The following is a 20,901-nucleotide window of genomic DNA, read 5'->3' as shown; positions in this document are numbered from 1 at the left end:
TTCCTTGTTTGGAGGCAGGGTCCCACTCGCGATCCTCCTGCCTCAGTCTTCGTAGAGCTTCGATCACAGGTCTGTGACACCATGCCCGGTGTACCAGACTTTTTAAAAAAAAGTCTAGTTTATGGCTATATTGGGCCAGTCAAACATAAACATTTGAAGGGGAGATTTTATAATCGGGTTGGATTTATTCCTAAATTAAGAAACAATGAGATGCAGGCTGCCGCTGATCTGTCACTTGTCGAGGAAGGGCAGCCTCAAGCCTCCAGGTGCATTCTTAGACAAGCTATTAAAAGACCCAGGAGGAGTCGGGTCATGTCAAGACCCAGCTTTGCAGATGTCGTAATCGCTCTTTCCCTACACAAGGTGGTGTTGATAAAATCTCCCAGGAGATTGGAGGACAGGTTTTTAAGAACAACAGGAATGACTAAGAGAGAAAGTCCAAACCCCACTGAGGGGCAGCTGAGAGAGGAGCCAGACAGGTTATTTAATATCTCCTCCCAGGACCTGGGAAAGAGGGAGAGAGCCGGGAGATGACTTTGGTTCTGTGTTGATGTTCGTGGTCCTCCCTGCCACCAGCTCCCTCCTAGTCTCCATCCATCTGCCACCCCAGTGCCATGAGTTCCGTGAAACTAGGCTTGAACCAAAGCTTGTCTGTTATCGCTTAATGATGTTCTTTCTGATTTATTCCACTTTGCCACACTAAAAATAACCCACCAAATTTTTGGCTTTATGTCTTTATGTACACACAAACACACTCAAATGATTTTTATCTTCAATGTTTTATCACATGTACAGGTGCCTGTCTCTTTGTATGTATGTACATATGGGTGCAGGTGCCTGCAGAGTCCAGAAGAGGGCTTTGAGTCCCCTGGAGCTGTAGTAGCAGGTGGTTTGGAGGCCCCTGACTTGGGGGCTGGGAACTGTACTCAGGTCCTCTGTGGGGACAGTGTGTGTGGTATTAACTGCAGAGCAAGCTTTCCAACCCCATGGCTTTCCAGAGCTGAACAGAGAAGCCCTGTCTTGAAAAAACAAAACAAAAGAAAGAAAAGAAAAGAAAAGAAAAACATTATTTTACTGAAGAGAAACTTCCTGTTATATATTAAGCAAGAAAATTCAACCTGTAATTTTATATTAAAAAAAACTTTATTTCAAACACATACTTGAACATGAACTCGTATGCACATGTGCGCGCACATATACAGTGACTTGAGACCAGTACAATGTAAAGACACTCCTGTGGCAGGACTGGGGTAAACTTAGAAACTGAAACAGTGACGGGGACCGGAGCCTCCTGTCTGGTGTCAGGACTTACAAGGGAAGTGAATGGCTTCATCTTAGCTGTCGTATTTGCTGTTGGCCTCTGGTGCTTGCCGGGATTGGACAGAACTGAGTTTGGGCCCCAATTTTGAGACGATCAGGGTGTATTTTTAAGGAACAGTTTGTCTTGATGGCATCCTGGAAATAAAGAACATCCAGGAGGTTTGAGAGTCTAATCAGCGTTTTAATCAGCGATTTCTTCTTTATCTTTTCATAATTTGACCCCAGAGCCTCTGCCATACCAAGTGCGTGTCCTACCTATGAGTGATGCCTGCAACCCAATCCCTGTATCTTTTGATATATGCTTCTGAGATGAGCAGGGTCTTTTTTTGTTTTTGTTTTTTGGTGGTGTGTTTTGTTTTGTTTGTGGGACATTGTCTGGCTCTTTAGCCCAGGCTGGCCTGTAACACAGCAGCGACGGTTCCCCTGCCTCAGCCTTCTGAGTACTGGGATTGCAGGTGTGAGTCTGCACATCTATAAGATTGCATTGCCTACTGGACTTAGTCACTCTGCTTTCTTTCCCGTCCGTTCACCTCTCCCTGTTTGCCAGTTGTCATACATTGAGCTCTGACATTTCCAAGTTAGTCTGAAGTTTGTAAGAAGGTTGGGAAGAGGGCCTTTTCTTCGCTGTAGGAGCCAGTGTAACCGGTGACTACAGGAGCAGCTTCCACAGCCACCCAGGGGCTGGACTGTGAGCGGCAGGTCAGTGTTCTGCCAGCACTTTTGCCAGACTGCAGGTCCTAGGGTGGAGCTACAGCTCTCTTCGCCTCTGTTGTCATCGCAGTGACTTTAACTAGGACCTGCCCTTTCAGAGCTGTCATCCTTAAAAACAACACAGTAAGTCAGTTCTCCACTCGTCGCTGCAAAGACAGCTATGATGTTGCATCGTACTCCAGGGGAGTCACGGCTGGAGGTTAGCGGAAGGCAGGCCAGCACCACAGGACAGTCTCCTAGGGCTCTGACCTCTCACACCTAAGATGAATGGTTGGATTATGTGGACAACAGATCATCGAACCACGCGCGTGTTCTCCCAGCCTCGTATTTCTTGCGCCTAGATCAAAGGAGTCGGCAACCGGGTGCTTATTGTGCATTTAGTTGCCTAACACGGAGTTCCAGGCTGGGCTCCGTCTCTCTGCAGTGCAGTCCTCACGGTGTCCATATACAGTACCCTTCCTCTGTCCCACGGCTACAGGGATGGTTTAAAGAAAGGTAGAAAAGCCAGGGGGTGGTGGCGCATGCCTTTAATCCCAGCACTTGGGAGGCGGAGGCTGGCAGATTTCTGAGTTCGAGGCCAGTCTGGTCTACAAAGTGAGTGCCAGGACAGCCAGGGCTACACAGAGAAACCCTGTCTCGAAAAAAACACCCCCCCCCCCAAAAAAAAAGAAAAAAGAAAAAGAAAAGAAAGGTAGAAAAGAAAGACAAATAGAACCCAGGGTTTTTGAGGCATAATTTTAATTCTTTAATAATCTGGCCCCTGTAAACTAGGCCCTATGTAAACATACTATGGGCTCCCGGGCCTGGACATGTATTCTGGGTCCTTCCAGACTGACCCATGACAGTGATCTTTGCCTTGGAGTTGGTATGTGCCCCTCCCTCCACAGGTCTCGGCAGTTGGCACACAGTGTCTCTGGTATAATAGCTGTTGTGATGGCTCACCAGAACTGATGACATCCTGTCATTTTACTCTTAGTTCAAGATCGCTTTGAAATTCCCCATTCAGGTCCGTTCTGTCTGTCACTTCATGCATAACTGGGGCAGGGTGGGGTAGTGCCTACAAAGAGCCTGATTTTGGAACTGGCTCTCTGAGTCAGCTCGACAGCAGACCCATCTCACCAGCGGCGTCTGCTTACCCTGAGGTCCCTTACAATTTGATTTTTGTCCCTTAAAAGTGTAAGGTTTGAGATGTAAACACTACAAAATTGTATTAAGTCTTATTTGTTTGTTTCTGTGTATGTGTGCATGCCGTGTGTATGTATGTGCTGTGTGTACGTGTGTGTGTGCTGTGTGTGTGCCATGTATATGTGCTGTGTGTATGTGTGTGTGTGTGTGCGCGCTGTGCATAAGTGGGCGTGCTATGTGTAGGGGTGTGGGAGGAGTCGATGACAGGTCCCTGGAGCTGGAGTTATTGGCAGCTGTGAGTCACTTGACTCAGGTGCTAGCATGTGAACTTGGGAGCAAGAGCAGCAATTCCTTTTAAACACTGAGCCATCTCTCCAGCCCCTAAAATTGCATGTTAATATAACTATGACTCATACATGTATATGGAAATATTTGTGTTTAATAAATCTGATTCACTTTATATCTCTCCGACAAGCCCTTTATGTATGTGTGCATACTACATATGTTTGTGAGTAAGCCCGGTGAATGCTTGCCATAGCATGTGTGTGAAGGTCCTTTCTTCTGGCCATCTACCTTGATAGAAGCACACTTCGGGGTTTTCTGGTATGTACCTGAGGCTAGCTAATCCTTGGCTTCTGGGTTCTCCCCTTCTTCTGCCTCTCCTCCTCTTCAGCACTCCCAAGAGTGCTGGAATTATAGACTCTCACGACATGTTTTTTTCTGGGATTTGAACTCAGGTCCTCAGGCGTGCTTGGCGTGTGCTTTTTCATGAACTGTCTCTCTCGCTCCTTTCCCGACAAGTTCTTGGGCAGTAATAATATCTTCCACTGGCTGTATTCCTTCCAAGATACGACAGTTTTGTTTCTTATTTGGAAGATAAACCATCAACAGCTACTTTCAGGCAACAACTGTTTGCAAAATATTAAGTGAAGATGGGACTGTAGAGACCTCCCTGAAGAGCTGGCAGCTCCTCTCACAGAGCCGTGTATGTGGGCCGTCGTGGATCATCACGGAGGACGCTGCTCGTCCTGTGTAATTGTCAGGTGTCTGTCTTTGCCATCCTTGTCAGGGGGCCCTGTGCGTTCAGCGATGGCCACAAGGAGCAAGGGAGTATGAATTCAGGTGTGGCTTTCAGAGAGCACTTTTCATGCTTGAAGCATGGCTCAAACACCCGAGCCTCTGCTGCCCGATAATGTCAGGGTAAAAGGAAAACCCCGCTTCCTCTCCACTGCCACCGACCGCCAAGGCTCAGGCCCTGCCTGCCCAGTGTGCTCTTCCATGGCTCTTCTCTTACTCACTCTGTCCCCATTTTATCATAGAGGGGACTGAGGCTTGGCAGGATGAAGAAACAAACTCTCTCCTGTTGTTTGGGTATGAAGTAGCAGACGTAGAATTCCCTGGGCCGTGGGCCAAGTCCCTCATCGCTGTCTTGCAGCTCACGGCTGTGGTGATGCACTTGAACTTGAGAGCACTTGCCTGGGAACAGTCCTGGTTTTGACACATGTTGCTGGGTGTCTTTCCCATTGCCCAAGACCTGTTCATTATCTGTTTCAGATTTCATTTGGAGATTAATAATTAACCCCTAAGGGCTTTTCCCATTGTGTCAAGTTGAAACAAAAAGAAGCTGACCGACTCCCATTATAAATGGGACATATGTAACAAACAGCGCTGTGCTGCGCCCCAACAAGAAATAACAGCTGCCAGGCCTTCCATTTGTCTCCTGGAAGCCTGGGCCGGTGGCAGCAGCTAAGTCTCATGCTGGAAGCGGTGTCCCAGACCTCTCATGCCAGAAGAGGGTGGTGGTCTGGATGCCAGGCCAGATTTACTACCCAGAAACAGGGCTGTGATTTCCCTCATTCCAAGACGCATTGGAGAAGGTGCATTTTTTTTTAAAAACTGAGTCCCAGAAAGAGATATTAAAGTCTTTTAAAGATTTAAATATGCATATCACATCCCAAAGTATTTTCGAACAGTTCACTGGTGTGTCTTCAAGAATCTTGGATGCATTGTGTTAAAGACAAAGCAAAATAATAGACCCGTAATTAGAAATTTTGGTTCACAGCCATTGATGATCCCCTCCCCCCTTAATTACTGAGGGACTGGTGATGTCATTTAGTGCTCTGTCTCCTCTGATAGTGCATATAAGGCCCTGGGTTTAATCTGCATCCACCCAAGGAAAGATTTACAAACGGACCTAATGGGAGGGAACTCTTGCGACTGTTTGTTATGCGAGCAGGAGGAATCATTGCTGCTTGACCCTGTGTGTCCCGTGCTGTTGACTCTGCCTTATTTCTCAATACCCCCCCCCCCCCCCGCCCTCTTTTTACCTGGGTGGTGACAAAGGACTTGGGATGATAGAGGTCTCCATAGCACTCCTTTTCAAGGCACCTACCTCATCCCTTCTTCTCCTTGCCTCCCTCCTGGGAGTCTGCCATTCGCCATTCGGTTTATCCCGTGAGTAAGTGGAGCTGGAGCCAAGGACGAACTCCTCAGATGTCACTGCCATCTTCCTCACGGCCTGCGTGGTGCTTTTATGGCTGATGGAGCAGGAAGATTCCCAGGTGAGGGTGTCTGGCAGTGACATCGATGCTTGGAACAGCCAGCGAGGCAGCCAGCTTGAGAGCTTGATTAAGACAGGGAGCCGTACTATGAACAGGCACATTTTGTTAAAGGTTGTTTCCCACAGTGGGAAGCAATGAAACACTCACAGCGGCCTGTCAGTATGTTCTAAAAAAGGCTTTAGGATGAAGAAAGTCAGTGGGGGGTGGGGGCGGGGAAGGGGGCTGAGTGACTGGCTCCTCTTGTCGCCTGCTGGGTCTGAAGATCTTAACTTTGACCATAGGCAGTGTCTCTCTGGAAGCACTGGTAAGCCCTTCTGTGGCTTCTACCAAGTGTCGGGCTGTCACAGGCAGTGCAGATAAATGACCATATCAGAAGCTGAAGGACGTGGGCCTGGATCCAAATACAAGTAAGCCACTCCTGTGTCCCCTAGACAGCAGGTATACCTTCATGCCTGTAAGTGGGGTAGGTGTGAAGCGCTTACCTGGTCCCCGGTTGCTAGGGTGATTAACTGATCTTGTGTGTGTGTGTGTGTGCGTGTTTGTTTATGTTTATGTGTGTATATGTGCATATAATTAACTTTTCACACACACACACACTTCTTAAATTATGAAGCACCTTGCATATTTTATTCATGTTCTCTAGCTATTTTTTAGTGTCCTGTGGTATTCACAGCATACAGCTGTCTATAGTAACCATTTACATACACATATGGCTCCGTGCTGTTAAGTGCATTCCTGTTTACATAAGCCTGGCCATCCAACTCCAGGGCTGTCTCACTTTCTTAGGCTGACCTCTAAACATCACTGCACAACATTCCTTCTGGTCCCCCCTTCCCCTTGCCACCTTTACATCCGCCATTCCACTTTCTGTAACACACAGTGCCTTCAGGAGGATGCCCTGTCTTTACACGCAGTGAACAGAGATGGCGCTCTGTTCCTTTTCTTGGCTCACTGATCCTGGCACTGTACTTTTAGCACATGGCATTGCGCTGGATGAGACTACACACCCACCAAGTGTTGTTACTCTGTGTCAGTAGTATGAGCTGGAGCAGGGCTATCAGGGTACGAGTGTGTGTGTGTGTGTGTGTGTGTGTGTGTGTGTGTGTGTGTATGCGGTGTAGGTCAGAAGTCAGTATCACATGTCTTCCCTGATTATTGCTTTTAACCTCTTCCTTAGAGACTGTATGTATCATTGAACTTGGAACTTACAACTCAGCCCCAGGGATCCTCTTGTTTGTGTCTCCTCACCGCTAGAATTACACGGCCATGCTGCCATTTCTAGCTTCTATGTGGGTGCTGGGAGGTCCACACTCAGGTCCTCAGGCTTGTGCAGTGAGCGCTGTACCACAACCATCTCCTCAGCCCCGTGGAGTGTAGGAGAAGAAAGCGAGGGTCTGATCCAGCTTCAATTGGAACCGAAGCTGGTTTTGAACATCAAGGCTGCCATTGACACATAGATAATGCTTTGTTTTGTGTTAAAATGCATCTCGAGGCAATATTGGCATGTTGTGTAACACATGCGTGGTGTGTATGCAGGCAGGGATTTAAGGTTTTGCATTTTTCTCCCCCATCGGTGGTAGAGTTCTCTCCTTTCACTGTAGAGATACCGAAGATGGAGCTCGCCTGGCTTTGTAGCAAGCCCCTTTACCCACTGAACCGTCCCGCTGGACGGAGCAGGCAGATTGAGTTGGGATCGGCGTGGGATTGGGTTGAGTTGAGTGAAGACCACAGCCTGAGAACAGTCGTCGAAGGGACTTTTTAAGTCGGAGAATGACATCAGGGTCTTATTTACCTTTATGGGAAACGGAACTGAGCTGGGTGGCACGGCACAGATGGTACATTGTTCCTGCAAGTGTGAGGACAGCGAGAGAAACAGATCCAAACAGGAGGCTCAGGAGCTGGCACCCCGGCGCCAGCATTCGCTCAGGCCTCCCCCAGCCCCAGCTTCCCTGCGCTTGCGGGAACGCAGCATCGGCAGAAGCAGGAGGCTGCTGTTATTTTGATCACCAGGCTCTATTTAGTGAATACACTTGATTAATCTCCTCCTCCTTCTCATGGATGCTATTTTGAGTGGAAAATCACTACTGGAAAAACAAATCCCTACATTGATTATGTACAGCATGCGTCCCCCTCCCCCTTACATGCCCGTTGGAGTCTCTCTCAAAAGCCCCTATTTTTAAGGCTTAATCTCCAGCCTGCCGCTTTTGGGAACCTTTTAAGGTTACGGGCACCGGTGGAAAGATTATGGGCTGTGTCTTGTGAGGATTTGGGGACCTCGTCTTTTCCCTGTTTCATCTCTCTTTCCACTCTCTGTCTGTGGAGTGACTTTGCATCCAGCAGGAGCCCCCCTCACCAGCAGACCATAGACCAGAGCCTCCAGAGCATAAACCATAAGTGATTTCCTGAGATACTTGCTACACCACGCCCACTGGGCTGTGGAGCCTAATGGTTAGAGGCACTCCATTGTACTCCAGAAGAACCTGAAGCCACAGAGAAGTTGGCTGGTTTGTACCCAGTTAACAAGTTCTCTCAGCTCTCAAGAAAAGGAACATGGCTTACCCACCTGTGGTGTGTGTTCTTTCATTTGGCACATGGAGAAGCAATGTTAGGAGGCAGTCTTAAGCCCAAGTGCTTAGCCCGTGTTCTCCGAAGGTGGGCATTTTCAGAAAGGGCTATGCTTAGGCCATGGAGGCCCCCCCCCCCAGCCTTCTCAGGACTGGTTTGGTTTAAATGGGGACTTGTCAGTTCTTCCTAGCTGGGAGGAAATGCTTTCTCGGCATGGTGCATTAGTCATGAGCAGGGTGTAGGAGGGGATCGAACAATCATCCCGACCCTCCTCCCGTGGATGGGCTTTCAGGCTCAGCTCCCAGCCCCAGCTGGGTTGGAATTGAGGACTTGCTGGGGACCCCCCCACGCACACTCTCCCCGCTGTGCACTTGAAGTCTTGGATCACGAGTGGGAGAGGTTAGCGATTTCAAGGCTGGCATCAAGTACTGCCAGCCGGGAGCTCAGGGAACCATGGCCTCCGCAGCTTGCACGTGTGTCATAGGGCAGCTGGGTGAAGGGTCACGTGAAGGGCACCGAGGTGTCAAGTGCTGAGCCGTGTGCTCCGAGTCTGTGCTTCCGGCCCATCCTGAGAAAGAGCTGGAAGGTGTTGGCTTGAGTAGAAACCTGGGATCCCAGCAACCCAGGATGACAACCTCCCTTGAGTACAAGAAGCACCAGCCAGCCACTCACTGTGAACACTCTGTGGGGACAGACTGTTTAGAGTGTCTTCATTTGGCAGATACTGATGCTGTCCCTCATACCATGGAGAAAAGGAAAGCCAGTTGCTTGTCGGCTTGGCCGGGCTCTGGTGTCTGGTTGTTTGGTCAAATCAGTAGTTCCCATCCTTGGCTTGTGTGGACAGTAGTGGGGTGTTACGGGTATATGTAATATAAGTGGACATGTCCCATTGACCACTATGACAGAAAGTAGTGAGATATTCCCTCACAGAACTTGTAATCCTAACACACACACACACACACACACACACACACACACACACACTTTAAAGATAAGCTCTAATGTAGCCCGGGATAGCCTTGAACTTGATTTGTAGCGCAGGGTGACACAGAATTTCTGATCCTTTTGCCTCTACCTCCCATGTCTAGTTTATGAGTTGCTAGGGCTTGACCCCAGCACTTTGCGCAATATTGTAACTCAGTTTGGCCTTGAACTTGCCATCCTCCTGACTCCATCTCCCAAGAGTTGGGACTACAGGTGTAAGCCACCAGACCTGATCAGAAGAGAGGATTAAGATAAATAATCAAATAGTTGATAATTATGGGACTCTAGAGGAGAAAAGGGGCTGAAGACATCTTGGTAGATCAGAGCCTTGCAGCGCTGTCAATCAAACTCTGTATTGTAACATGTGAACGGATTTCCCACTACTCTGCATGCATTTTATTTGGAGGGAAGATAGGCATTCCTTCTTTCAGAACCTCACGTATATTTAAAGTTTTATTCCAGTTTTATCCATCCCTCCACTCTTCTCTCCATGAGCTCCCGGGGAAATCTGTGAGTGTGTCATCAGAAGTCTCCCCTCTGCTGCTTGTGCAAGAAACATTTGCATCCTAGCTGGTGGGGCAGGGACTGAAGTGGCTGCATGTATAACCGTGTCTCGAATGGCATTAGTTCAGTTTATACGTGGTGAGGTAGATGGGACAGGAGAGTAATAGAGATTAAAGCTAGGGGGCTCAGGGTAGGATGGGGTAGATACGGAGAGGGTAGCTCAAGGATCTTGTGGGAGGAGCAGGGGCTGGGGAAGGAGAAGAAGAAAGACAGATGTGAGCTCCCAGGAAACTCCAGCGCTGCACAGCCCCAGACCCCCAACTCTGAGGATAGAACTTCTGCTTATATCAACAAACTTTTTCTTCTGGAAGTGATTTTTTTTTAAATTATTTTCTGTTGTTTGCTGTCGTTAACCTTTATTTTTCTAGACCGATGGCTGAAATTTCTTAATTACTTCCCTCCAAACACATCTGAAATTAGCCACACAGTAAAATGCAGTGGCCTCCATGGCACCAAGTATACACATTGCATGCTCCTGTGTGCACACACGCACACACTCAGTTTTGCGTTTGTGTTTACAACTCTAAGGATTTCCCGTTGGTTTTCGCATCCCGAGAATGTGCATAGTATATTAAAACAGTATTTCAGGCGTGGAATCAGGACGCGGTAACACACGCTGGTACCGATTGGGGCAGGCATGCTTAGGAGTTTTATCATTGAGTAGGATGTACATGACCCGCCTTGTGTATCACTGCCGTGGGGGCTGCTGAGCACCGATTCTCCTAAGCCAGGCCTGGCATCGGCCTCGCTCGCTGTGTGGTCCCCGTTATTACTTGGCAATAAATGTCGGCTTTTTGAGCCAGTAGCTGTCACAGGAGACACAGATTTTCCATGTGATTCTGTGTACTGGTTTTTCTGCAGGGGCTTTGATGTGTTTCAGACCCTTCCCAGAACTCCCTTTATCGTGGAAGAGGCTGGTTAGTCTCTGACTTGGCGTAGTAGGCGTGGCTGTGTTCTGCCTCGGTTTTTATTTTATTTTGTAGCTGCTTTCCTTTTTCAGCTTGTGACTACATCGTGTGATCCGCCCCCCCCCCCCAACCCCCTCAGTTTGTAACTTGGCTGTGACGAACATGAGACATTACTCAGACAAACTAGTGTCACAGCCACTTTTAAAGTGAGGTTTGATCACTTCTTGCTCCTAGGTGTTCGGGGTCCACCTGGCAATACTGATGCTCTTTTCTCATTCTCACCCACCAACTGATGGAAAAGAGAAGTTCTCAGGGCGTTTATCCTTAGGGGGCGGGGTGGGGGCTGGGGCTGGGGCCCAGGGCAGGGGGGCGGGGCGGGGGCTCCACCGGAAGTGTGGAACACAGAAACTTCCAGACCATGCTACCCTCTTAATTTTAGAAAGACTGGTGAGAAAGTTTGGGCTGGAGTTACTTGGGACTTCGTAGCCAGCTTTTTTTTCCTCCTTGTCTTCCTACGCCCTTGGGTACCTAGTTCTCTTTGCTTGCCTGACTTTCGATGTAACTGGGACAGCGTTATAAAGGACTGCATTGCCTTAGGTCTCCGCTGACATCCCATCTTACATCATGGAAAGGTTCATTCGGAGCCCTGTAGTTGTTTCAGGGGCCCCTGGATGCATCTTTGCATTCATCTCAATTACATCACACTGCGATCTACACAGCTTTGGAATAGTAGTTGCTGAAGACCTTAAATACTAAGACATCCGAGGAACAGATGAGGGCAGTGGGTATCTGCAAGTCCAGAAAATTTGGAGGTTGAACTCCAATCAGAGTGAAGGTACAGGCTTCACGTCTGTTTTTATAATAAGCTATTGCTGCTTTGCAGTGTAACATTATTCCAGACACCGGTGTGGTTCAGACGTGTGTGGCTGAGACGAGGTTTAAACAAACATCAGTCCTCTCTCGGGCTCTTTGAGGTGCTCTGCTGGTTTTTATTTTGTTTTATTTCTGAAATGTGCATTCATTGGATCCTTGTTTGAGAGGTGATCTGGTTCCCCTCTGATTGATTCGAAGGTTGTGGCCAAGCCTGGAAGGTGATGGTGGAGCGATCTGGTGGCAGATTTGAGAGATGATTAGGTCCCAGAGCTCTGTACTCAGAAACGACACTCGAGAGGTTCTGGAGATATGGCTCAGCTGTCAAAGGCTGTTTTAGCAGAGGACCTGGGCCCAGTTCCCGGCATCCTCGTGGCAGCTCACAACCATTGGTTAACTCGTTCCCAGAGACCTGATATCCTCTTCCGGCCTCCACAGCACAGGGCACAGAACAGGGTTCAGGCATGAAAGATAAATTAAAGAAAAAAAAGAGGCCTGGGTATGAAGCCGTATGACCGACCGCAAGTCACCTTCGGATTACGAGAAGCAGCCCTTTCCCTGGAAGCCAGATCTGCCGGCTCTCTCAATTTGAGGCTTTTTAGAATCCAGAACTGTGAGGAATACGTTTCCACGGTTTATAGATTATCCAGCATCAAATTCCTAGCCAAATGGATGGACCTGGAGGGCATCATCTTGAGTGAAGTAACACAATCACAAAAGAACTCACACAATATGTATTCACTGATAAGTGGATATTAGCCCAAAACTTAGGATACCCAAGATATAAGATACAATTTGCTAAACGCATGAAACTCAAGAAGAATGAAGACCAAAGGGTGGACACTGTGCACCTTCTTAGAATTGGGAACAAAACACCCAGGGAAGGAGTTACAGAGACAAAGTTCGTAGCTGTGATGAAAGGATGGACCATTTAGAGACTGCCGTATCCAGGGATCCATCCCATAAGCAGCTTCTAAACGCTGACACCATTGCATACACTAGCAAGATTTTGCTGAAAGGACCCAAATATAGCTGTCTCTTGTGAGACGATGCCGGGGCCTAGCAAACACAGGAGTGGATGTTCACAGTCAGCTATTGGATGTATCACAGGGCTCCCAATGGAGAAGCTAGAGAAAGTACCCAAGGAGCTAAAGGGATCTGCAACCCTATTGTTGGAACAACATGATGTACTAACCAGAACCCCGGAGCTCTTGACTCTAGCTGCATATGTATCGAAAGATGGCCTAGTCGGCCATCACTGGAAAGAGAGGCCCATTGGACTTGCAAACTTTATATGCCCCAATATAGGGGAATGCCAGGGCCAAAAGAATGGGAATGGGTGGGTAGGGAAGTGGGGGGCGCTATGGGGGACTTTTGGGATAGCATTGGAAATGTAATTGAGGAAAATATGTAATAAAAATATTAAAAAAAAAAAAAAGATTATCCAGCATCAGGTGTTCTATTATAGAAGCAGGAACTGATTAATTCACAGAAGGAGATAATTTCAATTCCTTTCTCTTTAAAAAAGCATTTTTTTAGTTTTTGTTTTCGATACTGTAACAGGTTCAAGTAGTATGTTTTAATTCTTAGAAATCTTGTATTTATTTATTTTTCCCTTCCTCTTCGGTACAGTTAGATCCCATCCCTGGCCATTTCTTCTCATCCTCTTAAGTTAAGCTAAATGTTGCTACCCTTTAAAGACCAGAACCAACAGCTGTCTTGCAGAGCTGATCTATTCCCCTCATTCGCTAATGCGGAGCAAGCAGCCGTTGCTCGTGGGCAAGTTAGTGGTCACCCTTCTTTCCGGGTTATAGGCACCATGAGAAAATGGTCTTGTCCCTTACCTCGGACATACATCATCTGCTCAGCAAGCCTTGGCTGAGCTCTACAGAATGGTATAGCTTTTACCTGGATAATTCTCCTTGAGCCGAAAACATTGACAGTTTTTAGACAGGTTTTAGCCAGTCCAAATATAACTATTATAAAATCTATTTATACGCACTCCGTTCATTGTTTGTAAGATGCACCATTGCTTGATGCCACACTGGGAAGGGAGAAAAAGTGTCTGCCAATTAAAGCCAAATATACCATTGTGCTATTAAGATGCATTCAGTTTCAGAGCTCCTAAAGCGGAAATTGTTCGTTTGTTCTTGAAATCACGAAATGATTGTGCTTCGTCTGCTAAAACTTGAAGTCTTAATTGTGTAGTTACCAAACAACCTGAAGTGATCTTCAAGTGAAGCATTGAGGTCTTTTGGAAAGATGCCTTATATTTGAAAATGACTGTGAGTGAAAGTGTGTTTTGGACTAGGAGTCCAGACAGGGACCCGGGACTTCAAGCCCTTTGAATATATATATGTCGATCCATCTTATGATACATCCTAGTCTATAAATTCCAGTCTTGGATCTTCTTCTAAAAGATGGAGACTGAACCAGATGTGCTGGTATCAGCACTCAGGAGGCAAAGGCAAGTGGATCTCAAAAAAAAGAAATTTTTTTTTTTTTGAGCCTCATGGGGAAAGAATTCTCCTGCACCTCAAAAATTCTTAGGAGGAGTTATTTTAAAACCATTTAAAAAGTCATTCAGCTTCATTTCAAAGTGCCGGACAGTGAAGCACAGAAATGGTTTGCTTAGTGACCTAAAATCGTCCTGTGTTTCCCAAGGCCCATGGGAATTTGTGACATCCGGTTAGCCATGGTGGTTTGGGGGAATCCTGTGTCATCTCTGCCAGGTGAGGCAGCGTGGTTTCCTGTCCTCACACCTCCCAATCCCCTTTGGCGAGCAGTGACACGTTGGAATGCCAATCAAGTCCTCATAAAGCTACACACCTCGTTCTAGAATGACTCTCTTCCCTCACATGCCCATGCCCTCCCTCTACCAGGAATACGCGACAGCTCTTCTCATAGGACTTTCCAGCCAATTGCAGCTGGGACCAGAACCAAGGGAGATGTGGCCCTGGGGAAGGGCAGGGATTCCACACCCCTCTGCCCCCTCCCATCATGGTTTTTTAGGAGGCAGCCAATGGAATGACTTCTCAGTCTCCATTGAAGCGACATTTTCTCTGTCATCTCCGATACAGAGGTCCCCAACCCTTGTTCATAGGCATGGCTGCCTTACTGGCTTGGGTCATTATGACCCAAAGGAGGCTCGAGTCACAGTGACAGCAGTTGCTGTCCTGATACCTATGGGTGCCTTTCTTCTTGACTGCGACCCGAAGCCTTGTGCTTTTGGAGAGAGCCCTGTCTCTCTGCTGGCTCCAGAACATTGGGTTTGGAAAGCCGGAGGATTTGAACTGCACGCCCCTCCTGGGTCATCTGTTCTTGCCTGTGAATGAGGAGCACACCTCAGCTACCATCCACCCCGCCCTGTGCCGCAGGAGACTGGCTCTTCTTGTGCCTTGGTGAAAGCTTCAGTTTCCACGAGAACAAGGCAGATCTGACCAAGGAAAGAGATCGGAGTGGCTTGGATCTGGAAAATTCGGTGTTGAGCAAAGTGGTGTGTTTTGAAATCTCTCCTGAGTGGAGACGCTGATGTGTGCCTGAGGAGATTTTTCTGGTGTGCAGTTTAAGGATTAAACTGTTCTGATTCAGAGGCAGTTTGAAAGTGCTTCAACCTGAATCTTGTCTTCTCCTGCCGAGTTCTCACGGTCTCTGAGGTAACCTTGTTCTGTCATTGGGAACACCCTGTCAGCTGAGCCTCAAGCAGGTGAGACAGTAAAGGGCAGGGTTTCCGCACTGGATGCTAACCACAGTTAGCTTCTTTCTCATTTTATTAGGGAGGTGGGGATAAAGTATTCCACTTTCTCAGACAGCATCAGGAGTGTGCTTGTCAATACAGCTCTAACCTGAAGTAGTATCAGGCGCCAAGAGCCCAGAGCTGTGCGCTGGCCTCAAAAGGTCCCAGGGTTCTATGCTGAGTGGGATTCTCAAGTGGTCAGTTGCTTTGCAGATTTTAGAAATGACAGAGAAAGGCAATGCTTTTTTTTTTTTTAATTGAAAATTGATGTTGTCATGCTGTGTCCTGAAGGGGTTATTAAATCCGTTTTAGCAAGCTGGGCCTCATTGAAGCCATTCTTAGCATCAGGCTGTGTGGATATTTGGGAGCTCTGCTGACCAGCTGTGGAGCAGATCCCTTTGGGACTGGTGGCTTCCAAGTTCCCTCAGATGACACCAGTAGGGAGCTCTGCTGTGGCGGTTCCCGGCTGTAGATGTCCAAGTGTAGCTGTAAGATGATAAACATGAAGAACTTCAGGAAATTAGAATCAGAGTGTTTGGGCCCAAAGCCATGGGCATAAGTGCAAGCCAAAGAGTAAATTGTCTATAAATGGTGGCTCCCCTGGAGTCAGGATAGGACAGATGACTTTATTTTGAAATACACTTTCTTTACTAATGAGCATGGTGATGCCTGTCCCACCAGAACCTGTTGGTTAAGTGCTGCCAGAGACTTCACTGTTCCAAAAGTAAAGTGATTATTTCAGCAGTTGGCTCCCACCTGCATCTCAACACACGGTGATGCTGTGAATCTGCCTCTTGCTTCATTACCTCAGGATGTGTTTTGGCCATGTTAGAAAACACCATCGCTCAGAACTAGGCCAACGGGGTGGACATGGAAGCTTTTGGGGATTTTCATTTGGCTGGTTGGAGTATCTATCTCTTTATAGTTGCCTTCAAATAAAAACAACAACAAAAAAACCTCGTTGAGCTAAAAATCGTTTCATTCATGTTTTATGGGATAAGAATTGGGATCCATAGCCTGCTCGTTCATCCGTGCTGAGAGAGAATTGATTTTGTGCTCAGACCCTCGACCCAGTCCCCCCAGTTCTCAGTGGTTGTGTGGTCCACCCGAGAAGCCCATTGACGCTCACCTTGTGTGTGAATCCTCACCTCAGCTTCAGCGTTTGCAAGCACTAAGCAAACACAACCTCCTCGGAAGTGTCAGTGACCCCAGGGGAGTTTGGTCCGTTCATTGGTCAGGCCAGAATGTCTGCCTTGCCGCTGTCTACCCCTCAGCCACGGTCCAGTGCGGTGCACGGACATCGCTGTCCAGGGAGAGCTCAGGAAATGACAGCCAGCACACTGTGCAGCAGGGTCACACTGCACCTCTTCCAAAATGAATTTGCAGATGGAGGTTTGTGGTTCTGTTCCAATCAGTTGTCAAGAAAAGACGTACATGCATGAAATGTGTGAGCGAGCCCATGAAGGAGGATTGGGTGTCTGTCTTTGTAGCAGGGACATGGGTCCTACAGAGAAGCTGATGTGAACATTGTGAGTTTTACAGATGTCATGCTCCTGTCTGACTAGGCTCCCTCAATGTTAAGCTGGCTGTGTTTGTAGTTCAGGAGTTGTGCTTATCAGCCCTGCCCCCTGCTTCCGCCGTGTTTCTTTTTCCAGTAGTAATTGCCTGTATTGTTTTTATCTTTAATTTCATTTTATTTGTAAGTGTGGGAATATGTGCACAGACAGGTGGACACACACACATGCACACATGTACACAAACATACACACATGTACACACATACACATACACACATGCACACACATGTACTCATACACATATACACAAACATACACACATATACATGCCTGCACATATGCATGTATACACACATGCACACATACATAGACATACACATGTACACACATACACAAACATACATGCATGCACACATACTCACATGCACACGAATGCACACACACACACACACACACAGAGTCTTGCACTCATCATGGCACATGCGTAGAGCTCACAGGACATCTTGTGGGAAGCCGCTTTCTCTTTCTACCCTAACCACCCCTGTAATCAGACTCAGCTCTTCAGGTGTGGTTGCAGGAGCCTTTACCTGCTGAGCCATCTCGCATGCCCCTCTGTTTTATATTATTTCTGTACGAATGTCGCTCCAAGTCTTTAAGTAACAGCTTTAAAGAAAAATGAAAAAAACTGATGAATTTTCTTTATTCTTTATTTTTTAAATACTAAAACATTCTGGTATCCTAGATCAGTTGTCTGATCTATCCATCCCTTCTGCCCGTCTATCTGTCTGTCCCATCCATCCCATCTACTGCATCCTGATTTGGGAGCAAATATGAATAATAAAATCTAAATCTTCTTGGCATTTATTGTATATGAAATAAATGTTCAGAAGTTTGACCCTGCCCTACCCGTCTTCTCACGTTTAGGTTCTGAGAGAAAGGAAACTTGGTGGTTCTCAGTAATTGACTAGTTGCAGATGTTTGGGCATATCAAGGGCAGAGTAAGAAGTAACACACTTCTACAGAAGGTAGTGAGAGGCTGGTCACTGCAGCTAGGTTCCTTGAAGACATGTGCAAAGCTCTCTCCCCGTGCACAGTGGTTCTTGGAACCTGCAAAGAAACACAGGACAAAACAATAAAAATCCCGGTAGAGCAAGCAAGCCTCAGGGCATCCGGGTGGAGCAGCCCAAGGGTTTAGGAAAAGCCATAAACACAGAGCTTCCGAGAGGGCAGCTTCATCATCATCATCATTCATCTTCCCACAGGGCTGGGGCAGTTGGACTTTCAGCCCTGGGTACCGTTCCCCACCGCCTGCGCAAACTGGTCATTTGATACCTGGCACGTAAACTGTCCAGTGCATAGGTGATCTACTAGCCCCTGTTTCAACAGCCCACCCATCCCCTCGGGTGCTCCTTCTGGTCTACAAAAATTCAACAAAGATGGTGCACATTTAGCAGAACCAATCACCAGATAGGCAGCCAGTGGATTATGTAACGTAGATGATCTCATGTAACGCTCACAACAACCCAATAGTTTGCAACTATTATTATCCCCAGTTTTAGATGGTGGATTAACAGTCTGCCCCTAATCACACTGCTAGTGAAGATTCCACTTGCAGAGCCAAGTTGTGACGACTGCCTGCAGCGGTACCCGGCACAAACTCCCACCCCTGAGCTTGGTGCGTAGCCGCCTTCTGATTCTCCAGAACCCTGTGAGTCTCAAGGCTACCAGCACACATTCCCAAGGTCACCGTGGTGTCTGGTCACTGCAGCCACAGTGACTGCTTGCTGGCACATTGTGCTCTTAGCTTTATTTGCTGATTACAAAGGAACAAACACGTGTGGGCTCCGTCCTAGGCTACCTCAGTGTTTCCATTCCATAGACAAGGTAATGGGTACATTTTTTTTCACCTCCTAAAATCAGGGGGGGAAAATTACCAAACAGACTCAGTGTCCTTTCCCTTTGTGTTTTCATGAATAACATCCTATACTTTTATCTTTTTCAGCTAGTTCTTTTGTTCGGGTCTAGGAAGAATGTAGATAGAAAACATTTTAATTCTGGTAGATAGGATAATTTGTTTTTAAGGATGAGAACTGCATTCTCAGCCTCCGTGGTGCAGGTGGAAGGACAGCCGCCTGCAGGCCGCTCTGCCAGCGAGGAGCCAGCCTTGCAAATCATTGGCAGCTGGCACGGTAATGAGTCCATTTCAATATAAATGGGCTGTTGCTTATTAATATCTGCCAGTTCCTAAGCGATTCAGGGGCTGCTTTGAAATTGGGGGGTATTTGCTGAGAGCAGTGGAAGGGGGGCCTAGGAAAGGGGACGAACAGGCTGGCTGTGGGGGCAAGCGTGGAAAGAGCACGCACCGTGGGCTAATAACGGGGTAAGGCTAGAACTTCAGTTCCTTCCCCTGCCGACGTGAGTCACGGGCTTCATGGCTAAACAGCACGTTTCCCAAGATAAAGAAGAAACAAAACTCACTGTTCCATTCCGTGCGGACGTATAGGTTTATTTACTTCCTGCCTCCGCGTGGGCCCTTTCCACTCAGTTCTCTCCGTGTTCCCACTCGGAGCTCTTGCCAGCTCGGGCTCCCATCTCGCCGAAACTACCAACTACCAACGGTGGGTGGCTGCAACCTGCCGGCAGCTCACAGAGGAGGGTCCAGCGGGAAGGGGTAACAGGCATGCGCTCAGAGACACTTCAGGCCTTTTTGCTAGCCTGAGTGTTTGTGGTTTCACCTCAGACGATCAACTTCAGGTGTTAAAAATGAGAAGCTGTCAGCACTGTCATTCTTGGAGCTCTTATTGTTGTTGTTATTATTATTAATTTTTGCCAAATCACTGTTTATACATTTTACTTTCTTTCTTCTGCATTCTCCTTGCGAGCTTTATCCGAGTGTGATGTTTGCCATATTAAAGAAACACACAGAGGCAGGAAAGTTTGTGGATTGAAGTTGTACACACACACACACACACACACACCCCTGATCCCCAACACATATCATTTTCCTTGACTCTCTTTATCAGCAGAGTCTGTGAGGCTATGGAGGTTCCCTGTCCCTTTCCCTTCCCTGTGACAATGAACAGTATCCCCTGCTCCTGTCAGCCAATGCCCGAATCCACAGCCCGGTTAAAACGAGAGTCTGCAGGGCTCTCTCTGACCATCCGTACAATGCTGCTGGCACATCTGTGTGTCTCTGGCCGAGCTGCCATTGTATATCTGTAGCTAAATGTTGTCTCTCCACTCAAGCATTGTATTTCTTCACATCAAGTTGACCTTAGCGAGTCAGTGAGCTCCTTCTTTTCTTTCTCCCTTCTGACCATGGCCTTTCTGACTTCCTATCTCCTTCAGGTTTCTGGCGCATTCTCCCAGACTCAGGTGAGACCCCGATGGGCACCCCGTGGGGCAGGTGCTGACACACGCCCCAACTCCAGCCACTGACACCATTGCCAGCCTCAGTCTCTAAATGCCACACCGCTCCTGGGGCCAGTTGGGCTGGGCACCACTGTTGCCTTTGAAGGTAGGTCCGTGCATGCAGATTTGAGCCCCTGTGTGTCTGTGTGTCTGAGGAGGACTTCAAAGATGGTGTGGCACATACAGCAGAGTACAGCCCTTGAAACTGCAGTGCCTGATAGACATGGTGGGACAGGAGTTCCCAGTCACTTCTGCAGCTTAGAGTTGCAGGTCTCTAACAATTGAGAGGCATTAGCGGTAACCCAAAATGAAATGGGAAGCTTGAACAGGTACCTGTGAAGTCCTTTTCCTGTGTGAATTGCCCTCAGGGCCTTTTATCTCTGAGTTTCACTGGCTTTAGATAGGATTATGCTTGTTAAAAGAAAAGAAAAAAAAAAAAAGCAAAGCAAACTGGGTTCCCAAACCCAGCCTAAAACAATGATAGATTCCTGCTCCATGTTGTCTTTAAAGAGCAGGGATAAATACAGTCACAATAATAATCTAAATTGAAGATCACTGCCTCTCTGCTATAAAGCTTGTTTAGTTTCTTGGGTTAAGGGTATTTGTGTGTGACTTGGCAAAAGCTCTGC

General features: G+C 47.5%; 1 protein-coding gene across 8 annotated transcripts in view; it reads left to right on the top strand.

The window, feature by feature from the left end:
* Positions 1 to 20,901, top strand: part of Tiam1 (T cell lymphoma invasion and metastasis 1) — a 348,780-nt gene that overhangs the window by 207,194 nt on the left and 120,685 nt on the right. For 7 of the 8 annotated variants that reach the window (XM_029470562.1, XM_029470564.1, XM_021184677.2 and 4 more), the window contains one exon: positions 20,210 to 20,378. The exons of the other annotated variant lie outside the window; for it this stretch is intronic. The gene's annotated coding sequence lies outside the window, so the exon portion shown is untranslated. The remainder of the gene's footprint in view (positions 1 to 20,209; positions 20,379 to 20,901) is intronic. 8 annotated transcript variants of the gene reach the window in all.

This window comes from Mus caroli, chromosome 16 (genome assembly GCF_900094665.2).
Source record: "Mus caroli chromosome 16, CAROLI_EIJ_v1.1, whole genome shotgun sequence".
In the NCBI taxonomy this organism is placed as follows: domain Eukaryota; kingdom Metazoa; phylum Chordata; class Mammalia; order Rodentia; family Muridae; genus Mus; species Mus caroli.
The sequence above is the reverse complement of the archived record's forward strand: the minus strand, read 5'-3'. Positions and strand labels throughout refer to the sequence as shown.